This window comes from Schistocerca piceifrons, chromosome 3, assembly GCF_021461385.2.
Source record: "Schistocerca piceifrons isolate TAMUIC-IGC-003096 chromosome 3, iqSchPice1.1, whole genome shotgun sequence".
In the NCBI taxonomy this organism is placed as follows: domain Eukaryota; kingdom Metazoa; phylum Arthropoda; class Insecta; order Orthoptera; family Acrididae; genus Schistocerca; species Schistocerca piceifrons.
Window position 1 is genome coordinate 151,093,285 of NC_060140.1, and position 13,589 is coordinate 151,106,873.

At 45.8% G+C, this 13,589-nt stretch overlaps 1 pseudogene; it reads right to left on the reverse strand.

The window, feature by feature from the left end:
* Positions 1 to 4,213: 4,213 nt before the first annotated feature.
* Positions 4,214 to 4,331, reverse strand: LOC124790772 (annotated as a pseudogene).
* Positions 4,332 to 13,589: the final 9,258 nt, after the last annotated feature.

Genomic DNA, 13,589 nt, shown 5'->3' on the forward strand with positions numbered 1-13,589 from the left:
TCGAACTCGGAACCTTTGACTTTCGCTGCCAAGAGCTGTACCGACTGAGCTAACCAAGCACGACTCACAACCCCTCCCCACAGCTTCAGTTCTGCTAGTACCTCGTTTCCTACCTTCCAAACTTCACAGAAGCTCTTCTGCAAACCTTGCCGACCTTCAGCAAATGTTCTGCAAGGTTCGCAGAGGAAAAATGGTTGAAATGGCTCTGAGCACTATGGGACTTAACATCTGAGGTCATCAGTCCCCTAGAACTTAGAACTACTTAAACCTAACTAACCTAACGACATCACACACATCCATGCCCGAGGCAGGATTCGAACCTGCGACCGTAGCGGTTGCGCGGTTCCAGACTGAAGCGCCTAGAACCGCTCGGCCACTCCGGCCGGCTTCGCAGAAGAGCTTTGGAAGGTAGGAGACGAGGTACTGGCAGAATTGAAGCTGTCAGGAGGGGTCTTGAGTCGTGCCTGGATAGCTCAGTCGGGCCGGCACGGTCAGTCAGCGTGTTCTTTCAGAGAGCTGGCTGATCTCTGTAATAATAATATTAATAATAAAGCTGAGTGAAGGGATCAACAATGAACATCAGCGGATGTCATGTGACCAAATACAATGAACAATAACGAACAAAATGCAAAAAAAGAATCGGTAGCGCACTTGCCAGCGAAAGAAAAGTCAAAAGTACCGAGTTCGAGTCTCGTTCTGGAACACAGTTTTAATCTACCGGTAAGTTTCAGTTCTTTAGATGTTGTTTGCGACCCTCCGATTTGTCTTTACCAAGAGTTTCTATTTTCTTAAACTTCTCTTCCCACTCCAAAGTGGACTGCCTGGTAGGTAGAGGCTTGTTAAATGAGGTCCAGAATTTGCAACGCACAGCAGTGGCAGATTCGCTCTAGCGGAACTCCATCACGCAAAATGCATCCACGACCGCTCTAGCAGCCATGTTGATGAAAGCCACTGTAAAAAAAAGAAAGCTTGTTGAGTTTCTGTTCCCATACACTTACCAACACAGTACTTTACCTCAATACAATCACTTAAATGTGTATGGATCATGTTCAGTGACCCTGTATTTTGAAACTTGCAACCTCAGGCATCAAAACTTATAAGTGCTTTCCGTTGACTTACAATCATGAAATTTGGCAAGCAGCAAGGTTTCACAGTACGTACAAGTAAAGCAAAAAATCCGAAAAGTGTCGATTTATAATTATATCCAACAAAAACAAAATACTTTTTGTCAGTCGTATACCATCAGCCTGTCTGTTTGTTGAGACCTCATTTTCCCACAAAAGAAGTAGATGTATCAGGTTCAAACTAATGTCACATATTAACGTCTACGGACTCTTGTCGAGGTAAAATATTTAAGCTCCTAAGTCAGTGTGATCAAAAGATATGGTCATTTATGTCATATGTATTTTGGTAATCGCATACACTCATCAAAACCTGTAGAGCTCTTTTCGTTGACCGAGCGCCACGGGTTTCGAATCCACGCCAGACGGCATGATCCTCCATTACCACTAGAGGTCTCTGCAGCCGTAAGCCGCGGCTGCGCGTGTTCCTGGTCCGCGTATAACGTGAGGGCGCCACGTTGGAGCACGTGGTCCCATCAACCAACAGTGACGTACCCTATCCTGTATTTAAGCACCTGTCTCTCGCTCAGCGAGGAAGCTTCAAAGCTTCGTCCTTCCTATCAATTACGTCCGTCTGATCGCCTCCTTCCTCTCTCATCGCCATTCCTACGTTACTGTCCACAACACCGATTCGTATACTTTCTACCCCTCTGCCGGCGAGCCCCCAGGTTCCATTCCCTCCCCTCTTCTCTACCTTCTCTATACGGCGGACATGAAGTCGCTCCTCCAATATGCCAATGACACTGCCTTCCTTGCCCTCGCCCCCATCCTTCAATGCTGCCAACGCCTTCTGAAATCCCATCTTGACCTGTTCACCACTTGGTGCAATCAGTGGCTGCTCAAGATCAAGCCTTCCAAAACCCAGGAAATCATTGTAGGCGACATCACCCATTCCTTCCATCTCCTGGATTTTTACATCACCATCTACGACCATCCCATTGCCCTCAACCCCACCCTCAAGTACATTGGCGTTAGTCTCGACAGCTGTCTTTCCTGGACCCCCCCCATCTGCGGATAGTCCAAGCCAAGGCCTTCTCGAACTTCTCTCAGCCCAACATGGGGTTTGGACCCCTCCACTATCCCCCATCCGCCCCATCCTTTGTCATGCCCATCCCACCTGGATATCCGCCCCTCCCTTCAAATCCTTGAATGCCATGTGCTCCACCTCGCCTATCACATCCATCTCCCATCCCCCACAAGGATCCTTGACGACTTGATTCCTTTCCCACACCTCCTCATTTTCCTCATACGGATACGGATCCTTTACACCTCCCACAAGCTTGATCCTCCCCACTCGCTTGTCTCTCCCATCCTCACACACCCCAACCCACTGCCACGCCTGCACTCTTGAATCCCAGCTGCTCTCCATGTTCACACTCTCCACACTCTTGCCCAAGGTGGCAACTCCCCCTTCCTGATGATGTCCTCGTTCCCTACATATACCCTACCTAACAGATCTAATCCTCCTCTTCCTTCCCACTTTTCCTCCAGGGCTCCTATGCCACCTTCCTTTCTCCCTCCCCCTCCTCCCTCCCTGGGCTCCCATACCCAACCCTACCCACTCCCCTCCCCCCCCCCTCACCTTCCCTTTCTCCCACTGGCTTCCTCCACACCTCTTCCCCCCTGCCTGTCCCCTCCCCCTGGTGGCAGCCCCCCCTCCCCCCTTGGGTTCTGTGTTCTTAGCGCCAGTGTTTTGTGCAACAGTGTTTTTCGTCGTTACTGTGCATCAGCGTTCTCTTCGGTGTGCTCCTTCGTTCGGTGGACAACTGAATGCCTTCGTTTGTGTGCTCTGTCGACCATGTTATGTGTCATCTGCCCTCCACCTAACGCTGTATTTATGTCTTCCTGTACGATTTCTGCTATACTATTGGCCGAAGAGCGAGGTCTGTAAACCGCTGTCGCCCCCCCCCCTTTGTATCAAAGGAATCTACAATAAAGGGAAAAAAACCTGCGAGGCAATGTTCGCGTGAGTCTATCGACATCTCGCCTACAGACAGCGTGTTTACTTTACGTTGTTTCCGTGTACGAGTGGACGTTGTGGATTCGTTAGGTTGTCGCTTGTGACATCGTTGCTTCTTGCGTGTTGTTGTTTGTAAAGTCTTGCTCAGTCGTCCGTCGTTATTCGTGTCCATTCTTTCCCGTTCGTTTCTTTGTTCGCGAGCCGCTCCCATTTGGTCCCGCCGCGCTTCGTTCTCGGCAGGCCCCCCCCGACCGTTCCGGTCGCGATTACAACAGCAAGGAGCAAGATTTCACAGTATAAATTGAGGAACAAGTCCGAAAATTGTTAATTTCTAATGATATCACACGAAACAATATTTTATCATTTGTTATCCGACTGTCTGTTCCTCTCTTAAGATCCTGATTTCTCATAAATTACAATACCAAACGTGAAATTTGTAAACTTAAAACTGGAAATTAAAACATTTTCGAAAGTCTTGGAATTCGCGGGATCGATGTCTTGCCAGCATCAATGTTGTCGATAAGAGTGAAAAATCGTCGTGGTTCTCGTTTCCTGGGATAGATGAACTAACTGCATTCACAGCTAAGATTGTACGGAGCCCCCAGAGCACGAATCCAACTCGCACTTGGCCAGTCATTTTTTGTAACAGGACACAGTCACCGCTGGAAGGCCACGTTACGAAAGGTCCGTCTGGGTACATGATTTGTTCACAGAAGACCCTTTTTTAGATTTCCCCTTGTTTTTTACATCGTACCCATTGCCTTATACTGGTCAACAGTAGTGCTGTCTCGTGTTCCAAATAGTCTACCTTTCCAGGGTTCCAGCTTTTACGCCATTGGAAATTTTTTGTTCGATTTGCGACTGATGCAGTAAAGAAAACCTTTTCGTATAGATCAGTTCTGATATTCGTTGAAGTAAAACTAACCTCCGTCCGAACAGGCATGGGAAGGCCCAACACTACCGAACGGCTTCCGTGTCATACTCAGCCCACAGGCGTCACTGGATGGGTATGGAGGGGCACGTGGTCAGCAAACCGCTCTCCCGGCCGTATGTCAGTGTACGATACCGGAGCCGCTACTTCTCACTCACGTAGCTCCTCGGTTTGCCTCACAAGCACTGAGTGCACCTCACTTGCCGACAGCGCTAGGCAGACCGGATGGTGACCCATCCAAGTGCTATCCCAGCCCGACAGCGCTTAACTTCGGTGATCTGACGGGAACCGGTGTTACCACTGCGGCAAGGCCGATGGCTTTCGTAGAAGTAGGTATATTTAATCGAGAAATGCTATTTTGTGTCTCACATTGTATTGAAGTAACGGCAGCATGTTGTAAGATGTACTGCCATTGAGGTTTATTTTCTGCCGCGCGAGGTAGCCGTGCGGTTTATGGCGCCTTGTCACGGTCCGAGCGGCTCCCGCAGTCGGAGGTTCGAGTCCTCCCTCGGGCATGGGTGTGTGTGTGTGTGTGTGTGTGTGTGTGTGTGTGTGTGTGTGTGTGTGTTGTCCTTAGATTAAGTAGTGCGTAAGCTTACGGACCGATGCCCTCAGCAGTTTGGTCCCATAAGAACTTACCACCAATTTCCAGTTTCCAAATTTATTTTCTGTCAATAATGATAAAACAGAGGAACTGTACGTCTTGCAACATTATAATCTCTAATGAGACTTTATCTCCTGTGGGGTGGTGATTTTTGGAAATTTAATCCTCTTTCCTGTTCCTCGCGGCCATGCACTTAAGACACGAGCGTGTTCAGTTGCCAAACAGTGGCCGTGTTCAGCTTGCCTGGAGGACAGTTTTATCTGTGACAGACACCACCACCATGGCAATCACGGTTCCGTGTCTCAAGTCTTCAGAACTAAGAGACGTCGTCTTACAGGGGATTCCACGCAACACAGTAGATATTCACTAGTATTTCGGACGTGATTTAAACCTTGAAGTGCCATTATGACCTTTTATTAGCACCGATACTGACTACACGCTTACGGTATTTATTGCTGTGAAATGGGGATATCAATCTTCTGAACGAACAAACCGTACGAACAGTTCTAATTTTCTGCTTATCGATACGGTTTATTTCCAGGCATCACTGACTACCGTAATTTATACTGTGTTTCTTCCGCGCTGAAGTTTATGTGTGACGTGCTTGCGGCCCTTAGTTGTTGTGGTCTTCAGTCCAAAGATTGGTTCGAACCTTAATCATATTGATAATATGACACTGGGTCATAGTATCATTAAATGTCATCAGTGCTGCTATTAACATTGATCAAATAACGTGAGATAGCGATTGGTGCATATAAAGATTAACCGCCTTTGCGTTGGTGCTCAGTTAGGAGATAACCGTTTCGAATCCCACTGATAGAAAAACAAAAAATGTTTAAATGTGTGTGAAGTCCTAAGGGTCCTAACTGCTGAAGTCGTCGGTCCCTAGACTTACATATTAGTGAAACTAACTTATGCTAACACACACACCCATGCCCGAGGGAGGACTCAAACCTCCGGCGGGAGGAGGATAGAAAAACAGTTTTAGCATCACTATTTCGCCAAGAAAGGGAAGACATGTGGTGACCTAAAATTCCTAACTTTGCACCAGAGTTCTGCATTAAATAGCGAACCTCTTCGTAGTGCACGGGGAAGTGAGGGGACATGTGACACTCTTGATACCTGTGTACCATATGTCGGATGGGGACATTAAGCTCGGCACCTCCATGGTACTTATCATCCTGACGCTAATAACAGAAAACACGACAACTCTCGCAGAAGCCATCTACTCCAAGTAAGAAAACATAACCAATTGTGCTACTAAATGTGCACGTCAGCGTCGCTTAGCCGATGACCTTACCTAGCTTTATCATAGAGGTCTGTTACTACCTTCAACTACAAGCAGTTAATCAGTTGACATAGTTTATTATACCCCTGAGCAGAATATCTTAACCAAAACCAACACATTTCGTAAAAGGAGCGGTTCTCGTAATAAAGCAATTACAAACAAACCTGGTATCCGTATTATTGTTTTTCCGAGACTTCCTTTGTTTTCCCCTCAGTCGATTGGTTACATATGTTCACGGTCTGTGACATACCATGCTGCGACACCCTGCCCATTTTAACTGTACTTTGCACATTCCTCAGGGTCACGAATATTGTTGTATATTACGTGACTTTCAGCAACGAGTATTATTATACATTATGTGATCAAAAGTAACCACACAGCTGGCTGCAAAGACTTACAAGTTTGTGGCGTCCTCCATCGGTAATGCTGGAATTCAATATGGTGTTGGCCCACCTTTAGCCTTGATCACAGCTTCCACTCTCGCAGGCACACGGTCAATCAGGTGCTGCAAGGTGTATTCGGGAATGGCAGCCCATTCTTCACGGAGTGCTGCACTGAGGAGAGGTATCGATATCGGTCGGTGAGGCCTGGCACAAAGTCGGTTTTTCAAAGCACACCAAAGGGGTTCTGTAGGAGTCAGGTCTGGACTCTGTGCAGGCCAGTCTATTACAAAGACGTTATTATCGTGTAACCACTTCGCCACAGGCCGTGCTTTTTGAAAAGGTGTCCGATCGTGTTGAAAGATGCAACCGCCATCACCGAATTGCTCTTCGACAGTGGGAAGCAACAAGGTGCTTAAAGCATCAATGTAGGCATGTGCTGTGATAGTGCCACACAAAACAACAAGGGGTGACAGCCCCCTCCGTGACAAACACGACCACATCGTAACACCACAGCCTCCGAATTTTACTGTTGGCACTACACACGGTGGCAGATGGCGTACACCGGGCATTAGCTATACCCGCACCCTGCTATCGGATCGCCACATTGTGTACCGTGATTCTTCACTCCACACAACGTTTTTCCATGGTTCAATCGTCCAGTGTTTACGCTTCCTACACCATGCTATACGTCGTTTGGCATTTACCGTGATGTGTGCCTTATGAGCAACCGTTCGACCATGAAATCCAAGTTTTCTCACCTCTCACCTAAATGTCATAGTACTTGCAGTGGATCCTGATTCAGTTTGGAATTTCTGTGTGATGGTCTGGATAGATGTCTGCCTGTTCCACATTACGACCCTCTTCAACTGTCGGCGGTCTCTGTCAGTCAACAGACGAGGTCGGCCTGTACGCTTTTGTGCTGTACGCGTCTTTTCAAGTTTACACTTCACTATCACCTAGGAAACAGTGGACCTAGGGATATTTAGGAGTGTGGAAATCTCGCATACAGACGTATGACACAAGTGACACCCGATCACCTGACCACGTTCGAAGTCCGTAATTTCCGCTGAGATCCCCATCCTGCTCCCTCACGATGTCTAATGACTACTGAGGTCGCTGATATGGAGCACCTGGCACAATGCACCTAATATGAAAAACGTATGTTCTGCGGGTGTCCGGACACCTTTGATCATATAGTGTTTATAATGTGACTTCGAGCATTCTCAGGAAAGAAGTCGCACGGGAAACTAATGGCAAATGCAAAAGCGCAGCCAGCTCTCGCTGCGGATGAGTTCCCACCAAATGCACGTATAAAAAATTTGTGTTCAGAGATTATTGTTTGTGTACTTGGGTAATGCTCGGATTTATTTCAGAGTATACAAACTGTGCAAACAAGTGTATGGCGTGACACTAACAGTTCATAATATGCACTTCCTCTTTTTATTGGAGAAAGCAACCATTGTCACGATTAATCATTTCTTTATGGTACTCAAGAGACAATTTTCCATTGGGCTTGCAAAGATTAACTTTTTCCACCACATAAATAATAGTCAGATGCGTATTTACTTAGATTCGCTGAAAAAACCGCTCTAGGCAATTTGTAAATAGTTGTTAGATTTAGAAACGACAGCTGGCTTTCAAACTCATTAGGATGTACTTACGAAAATAATCTATCTTTTGTAAAATGTGAAAACATATTAACAGCCGCATCACTTCGTGCATTGTCGACTAGACACGAATAAGGCTCCATAAAGTGATTTTCGTTGGCCGTTGGTCGTAAGGTGCTCGCCTCGCCGTGAGCACTGTGGTTGTGTGTTGTAGCACGAGTCTACGAGAAATGCACACTAATTAATTATTAAGAATGTCACTTATTCTTCATTGTGCATGGAATGTATTACTGTATCATGTATGCGATATCTTGCGCGTCAACTGCAGTTTGTTGATCGTTGTGAGCACATAGCTTTGTGTATGTGGTTTGTTATTCTCACCAACATTCACGTTGTGAATAAAATAACTGGCATCAAAGTCTAAGCCAGAATCTCCAACTCGCGTATGGTACCAACACATTGCAAATAGCAATACCTGATAAAAAACCGAAGCCTTGCCTATCGTTGCACTAGGACAAACTACTTGGAGTGAAGACAATCGAATAGCACAACTTACGTAACACTGCGATCTTTTGCGGCCGTTTAAAGTTGAAATGCGACCCCCACACGGATTGTAATCTTAGTATAAATGAGGTTAGTACCGTGGACGCGGCCGGCCGCGGTGACCGAGTGGTTCTAAGCGCTTCAGTCCGGAACCGCGCGACTGCTACGGTCGCAGGTTCGAATCCTGCCTCGGGCATGGATGTGTGTGATGTCCTTAGGTTAGTGAGGTTTAAGTAGTTCTAAGTTCTAGGGGACTGATGACCTCAGATGTTAAGTCCCATAGTGCTCAGAGCCATTTGGACCGTGGACGCGATCATAACATTTGTAACTGGAAGGTTTTGTCTTGTAATTTAAACCGTCGTACTACAAATGGACGAAGAAAGTAGCTAACACGTGTTAGACGTTACCTATTGCAACACAGTTAATTTTATAAACGTAGGCTTCCGCGGCCATCGTCACAGTCAGTAAAATTTTTCTGCGCTTGTGACCACATTGTCAATATGTAAAACTACCGACGTTTCGTTCACAGTTGCAAGTGACCCTTTTCAGCGTGTTTTTGTTTACTGAAACATTCTGAAGAAGGTCACATGCAACAGTGACCGAAACGTCGGTAGTTTTATATATTGACAATGTGGTCACACAAACCCAGAAAATTTTTATTGACAGATAATTTTGTTTCGCGACGTATAGTTGTGCATGCAGATTGTACGGGCTCCACAACCCATAAAAAGATAAACGTAGTTTTGCCTCGCACAGGTCGAGGTAGGCTAGATATCGACAGTCGAACGCCACGAGTGCCAGAGAGATACAGCAGCTGTTAGTAAGTGGACTGGGGGCAGTGTGCAGGGGTAGCAGCCGCTAAGAAAGCTCTAAGCGAGCAGGACGTGGTGTGGTGGAGGAAGGCCGCCCATAATGCATATTGTCGACTGCGAGTGTCTCCAAAGCCGCCGGCTAACCCTCAACATTTACCAATCGTGACAGAAGAGTTTCTTGTTGTATTAAGTATCTACATTGTACCGTGATTTTCCGTTTCGAGTCAACCGCGCAGGCCACCTACAATGGGACTGCAGTGAGGACTGTGGTGTGATTGTGCTCATTATTGCTGTAGCGTGTGAAGATATGAAAGAGTGATCCGTGATAAGTATAACCATCATTAAATAGGGGAGTAACTGCCTCAAATTTGTGTAAAATCAAGAATATAACACTTAACTGCAGCGGCACACTGTAGTGATTAGGACCTTATTGAACGTGTTAATTCATTATTCAGCAGCCGAAACACTGATACGAAACAACTCCCACAGCAGTATTAGCCGCTCGGCTCCTTATTCTCAGGACACGGTCAGTATAACTCATCTATTAGGCTGTTACTTGGTGAGTGATAGCACTGAAACCAATCAGGAGTGTTTGAAGATGTAGTACAGGCACAAACGAGTCACAAGAACCAGTGCCAAGTGGCAGAATTCTGTGACTCACTGTAGCTCATCCCAGGGTATCAAGAGTGACTCACTTACAGCGACGAATTTCTTGAGAATTAACTCAGAATTGCTCTATTTGTCCTGTCAATTTTTAGAGATATCTGTGAGGGTTAGTCACAAAGATTGAATTATCCATTCAAAAACTCCAAGCTGCGATCGTGAAACCTGGAGATGAAGTTAGTCATTTTCTATAAGTTCACCTGTCAATGACACACAATTCCTCCATGATGGATGTCGTGGCTCTAGAATTCTAGATTTTGGCTATTCAGTAAACGTACTACATCACAGTTTGGTATGGTTATCCAAGGATAGAGATAGATGAGACTGGATATCATGTCAGGGGGGTCAAAATGGTTCAAATGGCTCTGAGCACTATGGGACTCAACATCTTCGGTCATAAGTCCCCTAGAACTTAGAACTACTTAAACCTAACTAACCTAAGGACATCACACACACCCATGCCCGAGGCAGGATTCGAACCTGCGACCGTAGCGGTCCCGTGGTTCCGGACTGCAGCGCCAGAACCGCACGGCCACCGCGGCCGGCCATGTCAGGGGGATACAGGGATGGGGGCTGGGGTGAGGCAAAGGTTATAGCCCGAAGAACCAGCATGTATGTCTGTATCCTGTGCAGAATGGGCACATTGACGAATACCAACCCCCTTGGGCAGCTTTCCACGGCGGTTTGTCTTGACATCCTTTGGTAATCTCAGTAGAACATTCCAGTTGTATGTTCTGAGCACGTCTACCGCTTACGAGTATAATTTATTGGCAACATACCACGAGTGTCCCAAAAAACAGTCACCATCACCTTGCTCAATGATGGTTGTGTCTTCGCCTTTTATGGCAGTAAATCTACACATCCCCACTGCGTCTTTCACTATCTCAGGTTCCTAGTATTGTATATAACAGTCGCACATAATGATCAAGTGGCTGGATTCATCTTTACTGGGCTGACACTGTTGCAGCGTTTCCACTGCTGCCTCAGTCAAGGCTTTTGGAATGGGTGTGAGCAATTGTGGCATCCAGCGGGCAGCGATCTTTGTCATGTTGCAAACATAGCTCAAGATGGTGAAAATGTATAGAACATATAGAATGTCTGTTTAAGATGGATCATATGCCAAGTGAAATCAACGTTGAAGAGAAGAAATATGTGCCAAAAGATGGAAAGGGGTACAGCTCCTTGGAAGCAGAAATAGATAGAAAAGCGCTGAGAAAAAAAATGGTTCAAATGGCTCTGAGCACTATGGGATTTAACATCTGAGGTCATCAGTCCCCTAGAACTTAGAACTACTTAAACCTAACTAACCTAAGGACATCACACACATCCATGCCCGAGGCAGGATTCGAACCTGCGACTGTAGCAGTCGCACTGAGAAAGATGGTGACTCGAAAGGGATGTTAACTTGCCAGCAGAAGAGTTTGCGAAAGAGAGGTAGGAAGTACATAGCCTACCTCCATGATGAGGCAGACGACTAAGGGGAATAGTCTTGGACGGTAATGACACAAACTGAAAAAAGAGAAAAATCAAAATACGTGGAGAGCGCAGGACTATCAGTCCAATTTCTCACGTAGCTAAAGTACTGCACAGAGTGCTCAATAAAATGTTATATGGCAAGTTGGATGGATGTATTGGGGAGGAACAGTTCGGATTTAGAACAGGAAAAGGAACAGGAGCTGCTATTGGCCTGTAAAGAATAATAAGCGAAAGACATATTAAGGAAAGCAAAGAATTTTTTGCTGCTTTTTTTTTATTTGGAAAAAGTTGTAGGATATTTTGAAGAGGAAAGACGTAGAGAGATATCTGGCAAAAAATTTATATTTACAACAGCAGGTAATAATAAGGAATGGAAATGAAATGTCGGAAGGAAGTGGCATGGGAAGAGGGATCAGACAAAGTTGTTGCCTGTCCCCTTTGTTGTTGAACTTATACCTGGAAGAGATCGCTGCGAAAGGCTTAGATGGGGAGTGTATGTAGATGGTAAGAGGACAGAATGTATAAGATTTCCTGGTGACTCGGTATTAGTGGCAGAAAGTGAACGAAATGTAAATGAAATGCTGAAAGTTGTGAATGGAGCTTGTGAGGAAAATGGGATAAGAATGAATACAGCAAAATCAAAGAGTGTTGTAATCGGCACAGAGAGGAGACTAGCACATATTGGAAATGAGCGTTTGGGCCATTGACCGGGAGGCCCTGTACGGGGCAGGTCCGCCCACCTTCGTGCAGGTATTATTACATTCGACGCCACATTGGGCGACCACATTGGGGTGAAATGATGATGAAGACAACACAACACCCAGTCCTTGAGCGGAGAAAATCCCCGACCCAGCCGGGAATCGAACCCGGGCCCGTAGGACGGGAGCCAGTCACGTTAACCACTCAGCTACAGGGGCGGACAGCACATATTAAGGTAGGGCAAGTTATTATTAACAAAGTAAGAGCATTTAAATCTCTTGGAAGTACGATCCCTTAAAAGCTGAGATGTCAGCATGAGGGGAAAGCTCGTACTGCAACAGAGAAGGAGGCCTTCAGTAGAAAGAGGTGATGATTATGTGGCAAACTAGATAAAATTGTGAAAAAAGTCTTGGCAAATGTTTTGTCTGGAATTTGGCACTATGGGCAGAAATGTGGACATTGAGACCTGAGGACGGAAAGCTAGAAAAGCTAGATGTGTCGATGTGGAGGAGAATGGAGAGGATAAACTGTAAGGAAAAAATGAGAAGACCGGTACACGTTATAAGAAAAAGAAAGAAGAACTGGATGCGATATTTTTTGAGACGGGAGTGGTTGCCGACAGACGCTTTGAAGGACTAGTTTGTGGGAGGACATTAGCAGCTAGGAGGAGATACAAGATGATACATGACATAAAGGGAAATGAAAACTACGCGGACCTGAAAAGGATGGCTGTAGATGCATGAAGAGTTACAATGTAAAAACCTGCCTTTGGGCAAAACACTGATGATGATGATGATGATGGTGACACCATATCCTTCCAGTTTTTCCACTATGTTCTCCATTTCAATAAGCCTGTATTCGAGCATCAAAGCCTGTTCTTATCTTGTGATTCCCAGTTCTTCACAGAGAGGTGGTCTGACACTTTGTTCTCTGTCGTTCAGACGTGTTTCACCACTCTGGAAGCGTCCGCTCTCATGTGTCAGGTGATGGTGTACTGCTGCTGTACACTTGCACCAGCTCAGTGATAAAGATACAGCAGTATTGGGGCTGGGGAGTGAAAGGCACCAGATATCTTTTCCTAGAAAAAATTACCTATAGCCAGCTTCATATAGGAGACGTATGCCTGGTATTAAGATACAACAATAATATAAATACAAACAACATGCTCAAGGGCGAAAATTCACCTAACAAAATAATAAAAAAACTAAAATAATGGGATCTGTGTTATATCACTAATTTCAACAGGAAATCTGACCCTCAAGCTCTATGAAATTAAATAAGTGAATTGCGATACATAATCATTCAACATTAAGGAATGCACAGCCAGTACACTTTGAACATAAGAACTCTATAGACACCAAGAGCCACAAGGGCCTCCACTGTGCAGTCGACACAACTTTCTCTGTCTTGTCTTGTGAACTCGATAACGACGACGCTGCTCCATTGCTCGCTCACCCTCCCGCACGAAACTCCGGCGCCGGGAAGCGTTTACCCCTCCCCGC